The sequence below is a fragment of the Dipodomys merriami genome, unplaced genomic scaffold (assembly GCF_024711535.1).
Source record: "Dipodomys merriami isolate MVZ:Mamm:240054 unplaced genomic scaffold, mDipMer1.0.p SCAF_2, whole genome shotgun sequence".
Lineage (NCBI taxonomy): Eukaryota > Metazoa > Chordata > Mammalia > Rodentia > Heteromyidae > Dipodomys > Dipodomys merriami.
In genome coordinates this window covers 62,081,994-62,099,277 of record NW_027203381.1, presented here as the reverse complement: position 1 = coordinate 62,099,277, position 17,284 = coordinate 62,081,994, and the positions used below count along the sequence as shown (strand labels likewise).

The 17,284-nt window shown below is 36.7% G+C and overlaps 1 protein-coding gene across 6 annotated transcripts in view; it reads right to left on the bottom strand.

The window, feature by feature from the left end:
• Nucleotides 1-17,284, bottom strand: part of Lpp (LIM domain containing preferred translocation partner in lipoma) — a 694,821-nt gene that overhangs the window by 500,066 nt on the left and 177,471 nt on the right. For all 6 annotated transcript variants that reach the window (XM_070029814.1, XM_070029810.1, XM_070029813.1 and 3 more), the window contains one exon: nucleotides 12,554-12,605. The gene's annotated coding sequence lies outside the window, so the exon portion shown is untranslated. The remainder of the gene's footprint in view (nucleotides 1-12,553; nucleotides 12,606-17,284) is intronic.

Below are 17,284 nucleotides of genomic sequence, written 5' to 3'. Positions count from 1 at the left end.
TAACAGAATAGCCTGAGACTGGGTAAGTTATCGCTATAAATTTAGAAGTTCATTTGGCTCATGGTTCTCTGGAGTCTGGGAAATCCAAGAAGGTATTGCTTGTATCTGGTGAAGGACTTTGTGCTACATCATTACATGGTAGAAAATAGAGCAACAAGGGAACACAAAAGTAAGAAAGCAACAGAGAAAGATAAGGCAGACCCATTTTTATTAGCAAGTCCATTTATGAGATAACTAGCCCATTCTCATGATGGTGATGTGAATCCATTCATTAGACCAGGTCTCATCATCTAATCATGTTTTATTAGGCCCTCCCTCCCAGCATGGTTACATTGGGAATTAACTTCCCAATATGTAAGCTATGGGGTACATATCCAAACCATAGCATGTCCCTCATTCCCTCATTTCTATCTTTTTCTTTTTTTTGGGGGGGGGAGGTGTCTGGTCGTGGGGCCTGAACTCTGGGCCTGGTCACTGTCCCTCAGCTCTTCAGCTCAAGGCTAGCGCTCTACCACTTGAGTCAAAGCGCCACTTCCGGCTTTTTTTTTTCTTTTTGCTTATGTGGTGCTGAAGAATCGAACCCAGGGCCTCATGCATGCAAGGCAAGCACTCTACAACTGAGCCACCTTTCCAGCTCCCCTCATTTCTATCTTTGAAGTGGGCTGCTTTTTCATGGTCTCTACTTATTTCTAGGTATAGTGATGTCTTCTGATATGGTCCATGGACAGATAGTCTTCAAGGTAGAACAGGGCCATGAGACTTGAGTCAGTATTGGAAATCAGATCAGCAGAGTTCCTACCCCAGCTTTGTCTCTTTTTTATGGCCTTGGGCAAGTCATTTCCACTCAATGAGCCACAGTGTCTTCCCAGACCCAAGAAGAATAGAGGATATTTAGCAGTCCTCCTTGCTCCTGAATACTCAATGTCTTCCTCCTACAGTTTACAACAGTTTACAAGAGACATCTTGGGGGGCAAACCAGTCACATGGACCCTGAAGAGGCTCTGACATGACCACATCCACAGTTCCTATTGTGGGGAAGGTCAGGGACTCCTTCAGAAAATAGCTGATCTAAACAGAGCCCAAGGAGCGCTATGGCAACACTGCTCACAAGCTGCCAGAGGTAGGGAGGAAAAGCAGCCAAGATGCCTGCGCAGCTGCCACATTGCAGCACAGCACTCAAACCTCGTTAATATCGTCTTGCTTAATACTGAGCCCCATAGATCACAAGCTATTTTTACTGTGTGTGTCACAGATTTTGTATCATCTTCCCTGCCAGCATTTTCCCAGTCCAGTACAAGAGAGCTTTGCCATGAGAGAAACTTTTGAGACCATAGGCCATTCAGGGATAACTCAGGAGAAAGAGGAAGAGGGAGAAGCAGAAGAAATAGAGGAAAAATAAACAGGAAGGAAGATTCTCATTGGGGGTGAAGTTTAGCTAAGAAAAAGGAGGTGATAGGATGTAAAGAGGAAGTAAAGGCAATAGTACACACACTGGAGCTGGAAGCACTCAAGTATCACCTTTCCCAAGTCTCAAAGATGTCTGTATAAAAAAGAGCCTGGGAGAGTGCAGTGTGACCACAGGCCCTCTCAGTTTTGATCAGAACCTCTGTCTGTCGTCAATGCAAGAAACAGTAATGCATGCAGAGCCCTATATCTGTGTCCTAGCCTAAGGTAAGCATCTAGCTACACAGTATTTGTCAAAGCTTATAGGCAAAGATTTTTGCCAGGTTTGAATTTACAAACAACCTGTCATCTTCGTGTAGGAATAGGGATTCTAACTTTTTCTTGACTGAGATAAATACTATGAAAACACCGTGGCAACTAATAAAAGTAACAGATGGAGTAGGCTGGGAGGGAGGGATGGGCAAGAATGTTGAAAGGGGTGAAACTGATGAAGACACATTGTGTTCATAAACTGCTGGATTGAATGGCAACTCCTCTGTAAAAGTACTTTAAAATTACCTTGGCACATAGCAGATGCACAAAGGTGATTTGCTTGTTTCCATCTCTTGAATACAGCAGCCATATCTAGTGGTCACCACATTAAAGCGCTCAGAGACTCACAGATCAACCAATTCTATTATGTTGGGTTAGATGTAGGCAGCATCCAAAGATCTGACACTCACCAGACACTGCTTGCCTTGGTGGGGATATGTACTTGACAGATACTTTTAAGGTATTTCCCAGTTCTGAAACTCTGTAAGTCTTATATTTCAAATCCATTTCAGAAACAAGCAACACAGAGAAGGAAAAAAATTGTTCAAGGACAAAATCATATGCTTCTTTACTGAGTACTCTGTCTAGTGCACTGTGCTCAAAAACTCAGGAAGAAAAGGTAGTACTCAGATTCAGTATTTCTAAAACATGGGGAAAAGAGAAAAAAATAAACAAGTGATACACAAAATAAAGTGTGACTATAAAGTGTCTCAGTTAGCTGAGACAGGAGTAATTCAAGGTGAACCTGAACAATGCAGCAAGAATCCTTCTTAGAAAAGAGGAAAATGCAGTAAAAGCTTAATGAATATCTCACAAAATTAAGAACAGTGAGAGATAGGTGAGTATGTTGAAAGGGGTAACATTGATCAAGACATACCATATTCATAAATTGCTTTATTGAATAGCAACCCCTCTGTACAACTAACTATTTAAAGGAAATAAAACAATTAAAAGAAAAAAAACTAAAACTGAAGATTTGGGATGTTTTTGTTTGTTTGCTGTTGCTTTGTTTGTTGAGTACTATAGGTTGAACTTAGGCATTGGGCCCTGCCCCTTAGCTTTTTTGTTCAAGGCTGGCATCCTACCTCTTGGAAGCTCTACTTTTTAGTGGTTAATTGGAGATAGAAGTCTCAGAGACTTTTCTGCTCAGGATGGCTTTAAAATGCAAGCTTCAGATCTCAGCCTCCTAGTATTACAAGTATGAACCACCTGTGCCTGGCTTCCAAAACTGAATGTTAAGAACAGAATCCAGAACTAAAGGATGGCCAGAAAGTTTTTCCTAGGAAAGGAGATGTGCTTCCTCTCCCTCCCCCCCGCCAAAAAAAAAACAGCGCAAAATGGAGGGAAGTCCATTTCGTAAGAGCTGGTTCTCTGCAGACAGGCCAAGTGTCTCTGGGAAGGTTAAATCTCTTACTATTCCCAGGTTTCAGGGCACTTTAGCATTCTATGTTTTATACTCTAAAGGCTAGAAGAATAATGGCCACCCTATACACTCATCATCACAATGCTATATGAATAATAGCAGGAAGCACAATGAAACAGAGTAGAGACATTTGGGTTCCTGGCCTTGTTCTGATGCCACTATTTAACTGCAAGGATTTTGCTATGTGACTTCTCTGACAGGGGAATAAGATTCTTGCAGACTTCCAGCTGGAGTCCTTGAGGCTTCTTCACAAGAATCTTGTCCAAAGCTTGTATGTTATAGATGAAGTAATTGCAGTTACCAGAAAATAATTTTTCTCAACCGCACATGCTTGTAATCTATACCATTTTGTAACACAACTGATTCTGGATTCTACTTCAAGCAGATTCTGTCTTACTTGGCAGAGATTTACTCTTCAATTCTCTATAATACTCTATCAAATTCCAACTCATGTTCTTTCTAAAACAACTCTAATCCCTGGCTCTATAAGAAAACTCCAAGAATAAAATGTTCTCCAATCTCTCACTCCCCAAATATACTACTGTACATTGAGCACTTTCGGCTCTGGATCAAACTCACCTCCACATATTGCCAAGGCTTCAACAAATCAGCAAGCTACCCTGCTTGTAAATGGAAGTAAACACTTACCAACTCAGCTTGGTATAGAGCCTTGATTTTCTGCTACTTGGCCTAGCTATCTTCTCACACATATCGTGTTGCCTTTGATCTCTCCAAGCCTAGCTGTATGTAATCTCAAAAAGAGACAACATAGTTTCAAACAACCTGAAATTTGTTCACCAGAATGATGAAGAAAGGAAGGAAGGAAGGAAGGAAGGAAGGAAGGAAGGAAGGAAGGAAGGAAGGAAGGAAGGAAGGAAGGAAGGAAGGAAGGGAGGGAGGGAGGGAGGGAGGAAGGAAGGAAGGAAGGAAGGAAGGAAGGAAGGAAGGAAGGAAGGAAGGAAGGGAGGAAGGAAGGGAGGAAGGAAGGGAGGGAAGGAAAAAAGGGAAAAAAGAAAGGAAAGAAGGAAAGAAAGAAAGAGGGAGAAAGAAAGAAAGAAAGAAAGAAAGAAAGGAAGGAAGGAAGGAAGGAAGGAAGGAAGGAAGGAAGAAAGAAAGAAAGAAAGAAAGAAAGAAAGAAAGAAAGAAAGAAAGAAAGAAAGAAAGAAAGAAAGAAAGAAAGAAAGGAAGAAAGAGGGAGGGAGGAAGGGAGGGAGGGACTACAAATAGGATAAATGGCCTGCCTGTGAACTAAGGAACACTGGCATCATAACTCCAATTTTACAAAGAAGAATATGCAGTGCAGAGATTTAGTGGCTGGTCATGAGCTCACAAAGAGTCCTTAATGGAATGAGGAAATCCCAGTTTACAATACTGCTCTTATTAATGTGTTAAACTGTTGGAGGGCCAGATTCTCAACACCTGGACCTCAGATGGGCCACATCCATTCCCTCTACTGTGGCAGATCAAACACATCTGCAAAGGAAGACCCACAGCAGCTACTTAGAACAGAGATTTCCAGACACACTCAACCAGGAATGTTTGAATGGAGACAAGCTAGAAATTTATGAGACAATGCTGTGTAACTCCAGAAACAATCCAAGGCACATATCAGATGGAATTTTTCTTAATTCCTTTAAATACACAAGGACTGAGATGCCAGCACTCACAGTGATGGCCCCAGCCAGACAGCAAAGGCATATTGGCACCACTGTAATTCGTCCATCCACCAATATGCTTCCTGAAAAACACCCATATGCTTTCTTTTAGCTTCCATATGCTTTTTGAGGAAGGAAACTAAAATATTTCATTAGTTTTGAGTAATTAATAATTACTTATTTCACAATAGTCACCCTCATTAAAAAACGAAAATAACTGATTAAGCTGCAGGATCCTGGCTTTCAGCTAAAGCTTTTTTTTTTTTTTTATCTTTCAAAAAAAAATCTTTCCCCTCTAGGAACTGAGTAATAGAGTAAAACAGCCACTGTGGAAATATTCACACTGTGAGGAACGAAGAGTTATCATTCACACAGGCCAGCATTCCTCTTGACTGAGACATCGTGATTTAATAAAAAGAACATGGACTTTGGATCAGAAACACTTGGAACCCAATTGGGTTTGACCTCCTTGTGAACAGCACTTCTGAAGCAATGAAGGGCGTTGAAAAGATAAAGGCTGCAGGATCCCTTCAACCCAGCCTTCTGTTATTCTCAAGGAGTGACTTCATGTAGCTCCCTCCCGCGATCTCAAAGCCTGGGTACCACACACCCCAAGAATGCAGGCAGTGTGCCAGTCATTGTAGGCAGGTCATGGCCTGAAGTTGAACACAAGCCCACAAGAATGCTTCTCAAACTTTTAATGAGCATGTAAACTACCTGGGGATCTTGTTAAAAGTAAAGATTCTTATTCAAGAGATCTAGAGTATGTTTTGAGATCTGCATTTCCATCAGATGCCCAAGTGACATTGAAGCTGCTGGTCCTCCTCAGACCAGAAGCAAGAACTCACAGAAAAAAAAAAATCAGAATGAAGTTAGAAAATAAACACATAAAGAGAAGATAATTCCTGCTGGGAGCTTGTGTCAAATGGTAGAATACCTACTCAGGTATTCAAACCCCAGTCAGTATCTTCAAAAATAACAGTGTCTGGTTCATTGAGCTTGATTGAGAATTACAAATCAAATAGAAAATAATTCCTCCATAAAGAATAAGCTCACCTTATTCACAGATTTAGTACATGTGGTTTTAAATAAGCATGGTCAAAAAATAATTACATTAAACAAAAGAAACTGAAAAACAAAACTCTGAAGTTTATGCATGTGCATTATTACTCAACTCAGTGGATGCCGAGAAGCTCTCAGTCCCACATTGTTTTATGTTGTCAGTTGTGTTTTAATCACTATGTGATCTGCCATTTCCTTCATTTTGCCAAAATCTGCCTCCAAAAAAGCAAATGATGCCCCAAAAGCAATAATCGCATTGCTCAATTTTAGTGAAAATTTTAGATTTGTTGAAGGGCAGTGTGTCTTTAGCAGAAATTGGGTGTGTTGTGGGGAAAAAACAAATCAAACATCTGTAATAGAATACTGAACCCTGTGCATCCTGAGAGTTTGCAGTTTTTCCTCAGTGGAGCTCTACTTGTAACCATGCACTCATGGATACCAAAAGTTTACTGCATTGAGCAGCACACTGGTATTCCATTTAGCTCAAAATAGTTTTATCAGAAATGTATGGTCTCCACTTTATAAACAACAAGGCTGAGATGGAAAGAAATCAAATAACTTATCCAAGGCCATATTGACAATAATTTTGGGCTCCAAATCCAGGTATATCTGCCTATTAGTGTGAGTTACAGCAAGACAGAAAATACACATAACCATGCTGGCACAAAGCCTAGATCTTATTCTGTCATTATTTTCCAGAATCTCTTAACTTGTCTGAATCCTAGTAAGACAAGCACCTCCTACTTCCCTATCACCAAGGTGAGGGTGCAGTCCCTGACAATCTCTGAGGCTATGTCCATCTCCAATCTGACTTTCACTCTTCTGGCTTCCACATACACTCACAGTGGGTCACCAGCTCTAAGTATGAGCTTTTCACATGTGGCAGTCATTATAATTTGGCAGAACGCAGATTCTAGCTGCTCACATCTGCATTTGTGCTGCTCTATGCATGTTCAGAAATCTATCTCTGTTAAAATCCCCATGTTCAAATTAATAGAGAGAAAAAAAAACAAATGAATAGATTCCCCAAGGCATTGAAATTCCAATACAGTCAATAATTTTTGAGTTATTTGAGTATGATCAAAGTATAATGACTCTAAGTGTTCTGTCTTACTTATCAATACAGCTAGCTTGATAGAAGTTTGGGGGAAAAAAGAAAACAATAAGTTAGTTATTGTGTTATTTATATAATTGTTTGATGGTTTATTCTTAAAGTGCGGATAAAAATTTAATTAATGAATTTCATGTAAGTGATCCAAAATGCACAATATTGTCCTTCACCAAACCCCCACAGAGCACAAGCGCTATACTCCTCAATGGGTTTCCATGATTTATGAACTTATGTCATGGTCTCTATTCATATGTCTGGGGATAGTTACATATTTTGGAGTAGGTCTGCATTTAAACCCAAACTTTAGTATTTATTAGCTACATAATTTTAGCCAAATTATTCCTTTTTTCTGAGCTAGGTATCTTTATATGAAAACTTGGGGAAAATAATTTTATAAGATTACATAAACTAATGTGCCATACTGAAATGACTAATGCTTAGCAGATTCTGGATTACAGGTACATTTGCATGAAATAATCAATTAATTAATGAAATGCACAGAATAAGAATCCAGATATTAAAAATCACTCAACTATTTTAGATCTATGAATGTCCAATCATGTTAAGGGATTCTGACAGAAAAGAACAAACAATGAACTGTGAGAAAAATCCAACAGAAACAGGAAATGTATGCCAACCAAATGCCACATCAGACTTCCCAAATAGAAAAATACTTTTGTCCCTACCTTAGCTCTCATGTGATAGCAACAAACCCTCCTGAAATTATAGCTAATGTTCCCTACAGCTCTACATTTTTCAGATATTTAACAGGCTTATTTTATTTTCCAAAAATTTTTATGATCCTCATTCAAATATTCAGTCTCTCTCTTCTCTTTCCCTCCCTTCCTTTTTCTCTCTCCTTTCCTTTTTTCCCTCCCTTTCCTCCTCTCTATCTCAAACACACACATTAAGAACAGCTACTTTAAGCAAGAACCTTAACTACCTTAACTGGATAGAACTTATTAACTGGTAGGATAAAACTTTATTTAATAAAATAAGGCTAAAAGTTGCAAATATACTGTGGAAGTTGGAATGATATGACCGTGACAAAACAGAAAGTCAGGCACAGTGTGGCTGCAAACTTGCAGTGAAACCATATAGTAAATCTGAGACACAGAAACCAGGGTCAAGGGTTGCCCTTTGACATCAGCTATCCTCACATCAAGTCCCATCTAACAGGTAGAGAAATGGAGGCTAAAGCCATAACCTATTACAATTAGAATTAGAGACTCAGACTCAGTAAAAATCATTTCTACTATGTGAATCTTTGTACCATGTGATTTATGGTAATTGTTTAGATTCAACGCTATCTTGTTATGTTATATTGAAAATTACTGTGTTCTTCACTGGATCTTGAAGATCCATGAAAGTATCAATTTGCTTTTGGCAAAAAAATTATACTACTTGCCTCAGCCCCAACCTAGTCCCCAAAACAACAAGGCAGTGAGTCTTGTGTAGTCCCACCATCTGGAAAGAACAAATCTTGAACCAGATTTCATTGTTAGCTATTACTTTCCTGCCCTTGAATCCTTTATTTTCCTAAACATATGCAGTGAAGAACCATCTAGCTCATCCTCAGCTTCCTATAGTTCAATGGCTCACAAAGGAGAAAGGCAACAGAAACAGTGGTGAGGTCAGAGAAAAATGACTCACAGAGGAAGGACTGCAGGAGATCTACAATTCTCCCAATAAACAGAGCAGGAGCCAGCCAGAACCCTCAGTATCACCATCCTGTGGAACTAATGAAGACACTTGAATCTGACTTATGCTCTCAGGGAATTTCACATTCTTGTATAGGCCCTGGAATCAGTCTTGCCTTTAAATATTAGACGATAATAGATATGAATAAAAAGACACTTCTCATCTAAAACATACATACAATTATGGAGTCAAAAAGAATTTTAGCCTGGAATTGATTAGCAACATTTTAGACATACTGGGTTCCCTTCCTCACCCCAAAATCCCCATCTTTAATATAGTAAATTTAGCTAAATTGACAGGTTTTTAATAATTAAAAATATTTCATATCTGATTCTCTTTAAACTATCATTAGAATCAGCTTGAATTAAATTGATTCTTAAACACCCCTCTTGTCTTCGTCTTATAAGTCCAGTGCTTTACCATGGGAAAGCCAAATAACAGAAGGGGAACCTCTTCTCTTCTTAATAGTTAATAACAGTAAGTGATTTTACCAGATCCTCTAAACACAACACTCAGGACACTGTCATAGAATAGAAAAAGATCCTTTTTTGTTAAGTTGTTGAACTTGAAATTTCATGTCTTCAGGGTTAGGTACAATAGAAAATATCAATTTTTTAAATTATCGAACTTGAAATTTCATGTCTTCATGGTAAGAATATATAAATGCCCAATCATAGAGTATGTGTTATTCAGATCATCAACTTTACTCCTCTGGTATGTGAAATAAGCAAAACCTAAGTATTCATACAGGCTCTTAACTGGAGCCACAGGAATTTGTCTTGTAACACATTGCTATACTCTCCTAGAACAAGGAGGTTCTGTCCAGGTAATCAGGAAGTAAAATCATGTATAACTATACCCTTTCTCTGTTTTAGATAATAGTAACTGATTAATTTCATGTAAGGTAGACCAAGGCAATTTCTCCAAAATTTTGTCAAACAATACACTCTGGCAATATAGACAGGATTCCTTGAGAATTAATTGGGTGCTATTTATCCTTGTTTATGAATCACCCCATTGAAAACAGGGCTAATAAACGTTCTACAGGAGGCCAAAAGCCTGTTCCTGTTCTAGTACTGATTTTGACTACTAAAGAACATGAGGCATCAGCTTTAAATAGTAAACAGGGTATACCATTTCAGATTCCATGAAGTGCAGCTCTAAATAGATCTGGTTTGGAAATGCGACAGAGAACACACCACAGTTGGTAGATCAACGTTGAAAGCAAAGAAAAAAACAATGATTATACTCATTAAGTGGGTACCTGTTGACACATCTACTGTCAAGTCTAATTATTTATCTAAACTGTTATTCTTTCTTCATTACTGCCACTAATACCAATTATTTACCACAGTTATTTAAAAATTTCTACCTCAAGCCTAGAGAACATTTATTTCTCTACCTTTCAGGCATTATTTGAAAAGTTTATCTCTTTTTGAACAGCCTTCTCTACCAAAAGACAGAGATTAAATTCAGATAGATAGAAAGAGATATTTTTCAACAGAAATTATTGTGGCCTTTAAATGCTTGATTAAAACATCGTTGTTTCAAGATGGATTTCAGTAGATACGAACATAGTTAACTATTTTTTAAAGCTATTGAATCAGCATTTAACACCTAGAATCCTGGAGAAGGATAATATACTGATGTTTCTAAATGAACAAGTAGTATCTTTATTTTCAAGAGTTTTCAAAAACAATAATGGGAGATTCTTATCTTTTCTGATCTACTCTTTTCTGATCTCTTTAACCATAAAAATGAATATGCTAAAAAGAAGCTTTTGCAAGGACATTTTATGAACTATAATTAAAGTAAAAGATGAAAAAACACTGTTCTTTTTTCTCTCTTTTAATAATGTGTTCATTTTTGTAAATGAGAAAAAAAATTAGCCAGACATGTTCCAGCTATTTCAGAGACAGTGAGGAAAATCCTCAGTTATAGGCTAGTCTGGGAAAAGTTACCAAGATTCTATCTCAAGAATAAAATGAAAACAAAGATCTGTGGCATAGCTCAAGTGATAGCACTGCAGTACTAAGGTTCATTCCACAGTGTTTGAGAGAAAGAAACACACACACACACAGATCAAGAGAGACAGAGATAGTGAAATGTAGAAAAAATCTAAATAGCTCAAGTACAATGTCTGGTTTAATTAATCCATATGTCACCTACTTGCTTATCCATAGCATGTTCTTATATAGTATATTTGAAAAATACTAGCTTAAAAATCACATTAGCCTAACAATTTCCACTCAATTCTAAATTGCTTAGCCCTATGAATATGAAAAATACTAACTAAATTTAGTTGTTTCAAAGGTCCATGTAACCAGTCATGTTCTATAGAACATGAACTTTTCTACATGTTTTATAGAACTATTCCATAGAAATAGTATACCGTAGAAATTTATGGAATATTCCCTAGAACAAACATTATAGTACTCTAAATGATAATATCAAATCTTCTACAAAGTTTTATTCTACAAAGCCTATAGTTAAGAGCATCTTATTAATTCTCATTTCTTTTTGATTAAGGCTTCTGAAAGATTACAAAGAATACAATAGGGCTCAATAGGGATACAGATGGACCCATTGCAACAATGAGATGTACAAGATGTTATGTTAAAAACGAACTTTACAACTCTGGTGTGGGGGGAAGGAGGGAAAGGAGATGGGAAGGGATGGGAAAGGGAAACAAAGGAGGAGACAACAATGCTTGATAAGAAATGCACTCATTACCTTGCCCATGTACTTGTAACCCCCATGTATGGTATTTTCACAATTAAAAAAATTAAGAAAAAAAGAAGTACTGATAATAACAAATTAGCTGCATGACAGGATCACACTGTGTAAATTTTTAAATTGTGATTATTCTTTAAATTTTCTCTCCAATTAACCTCCTTCTTTCTGGTATACTCAAGATAAATATATTCTTTGTCAAGACCTTTGTACTAGTCTCTAAGGAGAAAGGCACTCAGATACAATAGCTTCTGGGTTTCAAAAGACTGAATCACGCGTGATCTTCTTGGGATTTTCTTTTTCATTAAAAGTTTATACTATAGTTTTTTAATGATTTGCACAACAGATAAGAGACAGTATTTAATCCTACTAGTATCCTTTGGTCCCTTCAGATACAAGTAACATGGGCAGCATAAAATAATGAAAAATGTACTCAATGAATGAAAACTGAGGAAACCAAGTAGAAAGACCTACTGGCACATACTAGCTATGACTCAATAAAACAATGGATGAGCAGGCACTGTGGCTCACACCTATGATCCTTGCTACTCAGGAAACTGAAATCTGAGAATTGAGTGTCCAAGCAGAAAAATCCATAATACTCTTATCACCAATTAACCAGCAAAAAGCTGGAAGTGAAGGTGTAGCTAAAATGGTAGAGTACCAGTCATGAGTCAAAAAGACAAGAAGAGCTCAAGGCTCTGAGTTCAAGCCCCAATACTGAACAAGAAAAGAGAGAAAGGAAAGGAAGGGAAAGGGGAAAGAGAAAAGAGGAAAGGAAAAAGGGAAGGAAAGGAAAAAGGAAAGGGAGGAAAGGAAGAAAGAAAGAGAACATCTTACTGCAAAATATGTAATGTATGCTAAAGTTGTCATTCAATCTGAATCTACCACATTGTCTACACTTTTGGTATTAAATTTTAAGAAGCAGAAGTTAAAATGGGAAATTTAATCAAAAGGACATAAATGAAGGGCAGGTTACTGTGTTGGATATTTTTCAAGTGTTGATGCTCACAAAATACCATTGTATATCTAATTCTGGGAGTAAACCCAGCTGTAAACATTATTGATTCAGATGCTTATTAGCATTACAGCATCTTTATGATAAAATAAAATTAAAAAAAAAAGAAAAGATAACAATGTTCTCTTTCTTACCTTAGGTAGCTGACTCCCGGACAGTAGGCACACCGTTCAGCCAATTTAAATGCTAGAATCAGCAAATGAAATAGGTAGAAGTTACTCTTGGAAACTAAGCCTATTTTTACTCATTAATATCTATAACCTTCTATTTCTATATAGTGATTATGTGCTTTGCAAAACATTTCCATATTCATTATTTCGTTTCATCCCTCAGCAACCCAATGAAGATTCAGGAAGAGATTATGTTACTCAACCTCTCAGAGGGATAGAAAGGATGAGAAAGAATTAGCATATCTCTCATGATTATCTTCACAAACATGCCACATCAACTGGTCATTACTATCCTCATTTTATGGATGTGGAAACTATTCAGGAAAGTGAGTAACTTGCACAAAACTAAATAGTACAGTACAATACAGTACATGGCAGATCGCTCGTTTGAAACCAAGGCCTTAACCACTAGTGCAAGCACTGTCCACCTTAGTTTCTTCTAGGTTATTAGGCTGGAAAAAAACAACTTGTAAAAGTGGCCCTCTAGATTTGGTGAAGAACAATAAAGCAAAACCAGATAGGTGACTTGATAAGAGGAAGCAGGAAAATTTCCCCAGATTAACAGTCATTCCATTGCCTAGGGCAAGTTACTTAATCCCTCTGATTGCCAATTTCCTGATATGCAAATGAGGATTCTAATATATCATTCACAGCCAAATTGTCCTGATTTAAACTGTCAGTCAGAAGGTTTTCTATTATTTTATGTAGAGAGAGGTAGTAGTGGTTTACAAAACAATACCAAATCTTCCTAGGAGCTGATGCTTCTATGATCAAAAGATTTAACAAGCACACAACAGTAGAGAATTTCTCTAGAAATTCTTTAGGTATGTCAGTGTTACATCACTCTACTTTCAAAACTAAACAATATTTATCATTGGCTATATCACCCAATCTTACCTAACAATAGACACACTAAGAACTCTTGTTCTAAAAGACAAAGTATCAAAAACTTTTTAAAATCATAGGCAGCACCAGTGCATCATACCTGCAATCCTAGCTACTCCTGAGCCTGAAATCTGATGGTCAAGATTCAAAAACAGCCTCAGCAGAAAAAAAAAAAAAAGTCTCTAAGATTCTGTATCTCCAACTAATCACCAAAAAGCTAAAAGTAAGAGTGTGACTCAAGTGGCAGTGCCAGCCCTAAGTTGAAAAGCTAAAGGACAGCACGCTGTCCTGAGTTCAAGCCCAGGTACCGCAAAAAAATTAATAAGTAAAAATAAAAATCAAGTAGCATTCAACTTTCCAAAAATAAGAGTCACTGTATTAAGTGAAAAACTTGATGATGAAATCACACATCATATTAAAGTTTGTGCCTATAATTGGGCCTTGAATTCAGAAAGGTAGAGCAAAGTTCCCAGAAAGATAGAGCAAAGTTCAAACAGAACCAAAAGAACAAAGAGAAATTGTTTAAATATTAGATAAACAACAGATTTATTGAAAAATATAAGACGTCTGGGGAGTTTTATTAACATCCAATTTTTATATAGAAGTCAAATAAGATTAAGAAAAGAACATAGTTGAAAAGATACAAGGCAAGAAATCTGTTATCCTACCATCATAATCAAAGCCTTAATCAGCTTTTGACATTATATTTTATTGTATAGTTTGGAAAATATTTGCATAATTATTACATCTCAAATCATCATCACTAGAACTCCAATAAGACTTTATTGCTCTAATTTTACCAATATAGAAAGCAGACTTTAAATGTTACAAGATTAACTTGAAGCTGACTTTTTTTAATTCTTGTACTTTGATATCAAAAACCTATATTTACACTTCTATGTATGTAGCTTCTCCATTGGAACATGCTATTTGGAGAGGACAACTTAATTTCAGGAAGCACAAAACAAATATATACATAACCTGTAAAACTCAATTGTCAAAACACTGAAGCACATTTAATTTCAGATCATTTCTCACTAGCAAGTGAAAAGAGATGGAAAAGAGTTCAGATATGAAGGCTGAACAGAAGGTGAAAGATTATTTAGCAGAGACAGAAGGCATGTTTGAACACTTTCTCAATTCTCTCCAATAGAGTTCCACGATTGCCAAGTCCTTAGTCAAAGTCTTGAAACACAAGCCATAAAACCAGTGTCTGCACCAAATAATTTTCTTAGAGTCCTTCATCAATCAGTAAGGCTCATCATAAGGCAGGAAAGTACTAACCCTTACAGCTACGACATGCACCATAGGAAAATAGACATGTCATCATTACCTCCTGTGTGTTTCATAATGCAATGAAGCTTATCATAACCCAAAAAGACACAGGAGAAAGTAACAAATTCCATACTATCCAGATAAATCCCATGTAATGAAGCCAGAAATCCTTGACACCTCTGTGTATTTTAGGACTGTTTACCCAGAATAGACTGTACCATGGATGCATCCTTTGTCAAGACATCCTTCCTCTCCCAAGAAAAGCATTCTCACCAAGAGTGGTCACTTCGGTCAAAACCAGTCTGTACAATTAAATTCATTCTAGCAAAACTTCCTTCTATTAAGTAAGACTCCCTAAACCTATCTGAAACTATTTAGAGGATATGATTAATCATTCTGCTGCTTTTGAAAGAAAGAAACAAGACAGAATACATGAAGCCAAGGGGTAGAAGGAAGATAAAGACATGAAAAATGATAAGGAATAAGGAAAATATATCAGAAAAAATAGAAAAAAGATTTGGGAAATGAAGAGAGCAGAGAGATCGATTTTAGCAAGTTTTTCATCTATAGGAAAAATATATTTTTTCTAGATTTTGTGTAAATTTTGTCTAAATTTTGTGTGACGATAGGAATACTTATGGTAAGACTCTTTAAATTAAATAACGTTATAATTGTAAACATACACATCTATCCCCAAAAGCAACTGAAATGTTATATTGAGACAAAGGCTTTGTTAAATGAGAAGTATCAAATGTCCTCCACTCCAATAATCAAATACCACAATGCTTTTCTGTATTTTTGTTTTTGTTTGGTGCCAGAATAGGAGCTTGAACTCTGAGTCAGAACCCTGTCCCTTAGTTTTTCACTCAAAGCACTTAGATCCAGCTCCACTCTCAAAAATATTTTTAAAATGCACTCTGTCACCCACCACCCTAAAATGTTTCTTAAGAATCAAACATTCCATAGCTTATGAATGATTTGGTTGTCTCATTAAGTAATGTTTGTCAGTATTTAATTGCTTCCCTTCCTGATTTTAATTTCCTTACCTGTCAGCATCGATCAGAGGCACTGAAATCATCTGACATACTGGCTGATTGTGTTGAAATTAATCAGATTTTTAAAAAAGTAAATTGCTTTGGCCTAAAGGTGATTCACAGCTTCTTAGTGTGATATTTCTCAGTGTTCTATCAGTGGAATTTATAATCTAGAAATTAAACGTGAGACTTTATGAATCCTAAGTAGAAATATAAGTTGCTTTCAAACCTTCAGTATTGAACCTTACAAAGATTTAATACTTAATTTAAAAAAAATTCAAAAAGTGGTCACTGACAATATGTACTTTGGAGCAGAGAAGAGTAAGATGTGCAATTACCTTGGAAACTTTTGGAATAGGTAAGAATCAATTAAAGTTGAACTCACCTTGCATAAAGTAGCTGATAATCTGGTCACTCAATAGTTACTTTATATTGATAATTGTTATCAGCTGTATACATGTGCTTTCATGCAGATAAATGATTTTATTCTTCACTGAAACTCAATGAAGTGCAAATGGTGTTATTATTAGTAACAGTAGCCAAGTTCTAGTTTGGAGAGAGACAAAGCCAAAGCACAGAGCAATGAAGGGCTTCTTGGTAAGGGACACCTAGAAATGGCAGGCCTGGTCTTATGACTAAAGAAAACCAGACAATACAGCATGATCACTTCAGAAAGGAAGAAGAAACTAATTGCAGATCCTCCACAAATAATTATTCAGTGCTAATTCTAGTGCTAATATCTATCAGAAACAGTACTTAAGACACTCATGCAGGAAACCTTCAAGCACTAAGTCTATTACAAGAAACAAATTAAATGATAAATAGAAAAATACATTGTAACGTGTCTTGGCATTATGAGTTTATTTTTATGCATTCGTTTTGCTACTCCTCCTTGAAATATATAAATATGCATAAATGCAATAAGTGGGTCCCAAAGTGAGCTCCTAATATCAATGCCGTGCCTCTCTGAATTACTCTGCTGGAAATATATAAATATGCATCAAAGTAATAATTGGGTCCAAACGTGAACTCGGAATATTAGTGCCCCCTCTCTTTCAATTACTCCACTGATCCTGAAGCTCTTAAATGGAACCAGAAGAGTAGAAACTGTTGAATAGTGGCAATAGTGGGAGGACTTTAGGATAATAAATGCAATGTGGACATTACATTGGTTGCCATAAGAGCTTTACAACCAAGCATAGCCAAACAGTAGTATGGGTCACATGTTTCTTATAAATTGTGAGTTCCTATACATCCATGACTGTCACATGTTTCTTATAGCCTGTGAGTTCCTGTACAACTATAACTGTCTCCCATAACTGTGAAGTTTTCAAGTTTAAAAATAGTTTAATGAAGCAAACTTTCTTAAGACTACCATAATATCCACTGGGATATATACATCACTTAACTTTCCACATTATACTATCACTTTTAGTTAATCATGTATCTTTAAGGGCGGTACCTTAACAAATCAGAACCCCAAGTCCAGCATTTAGTATTT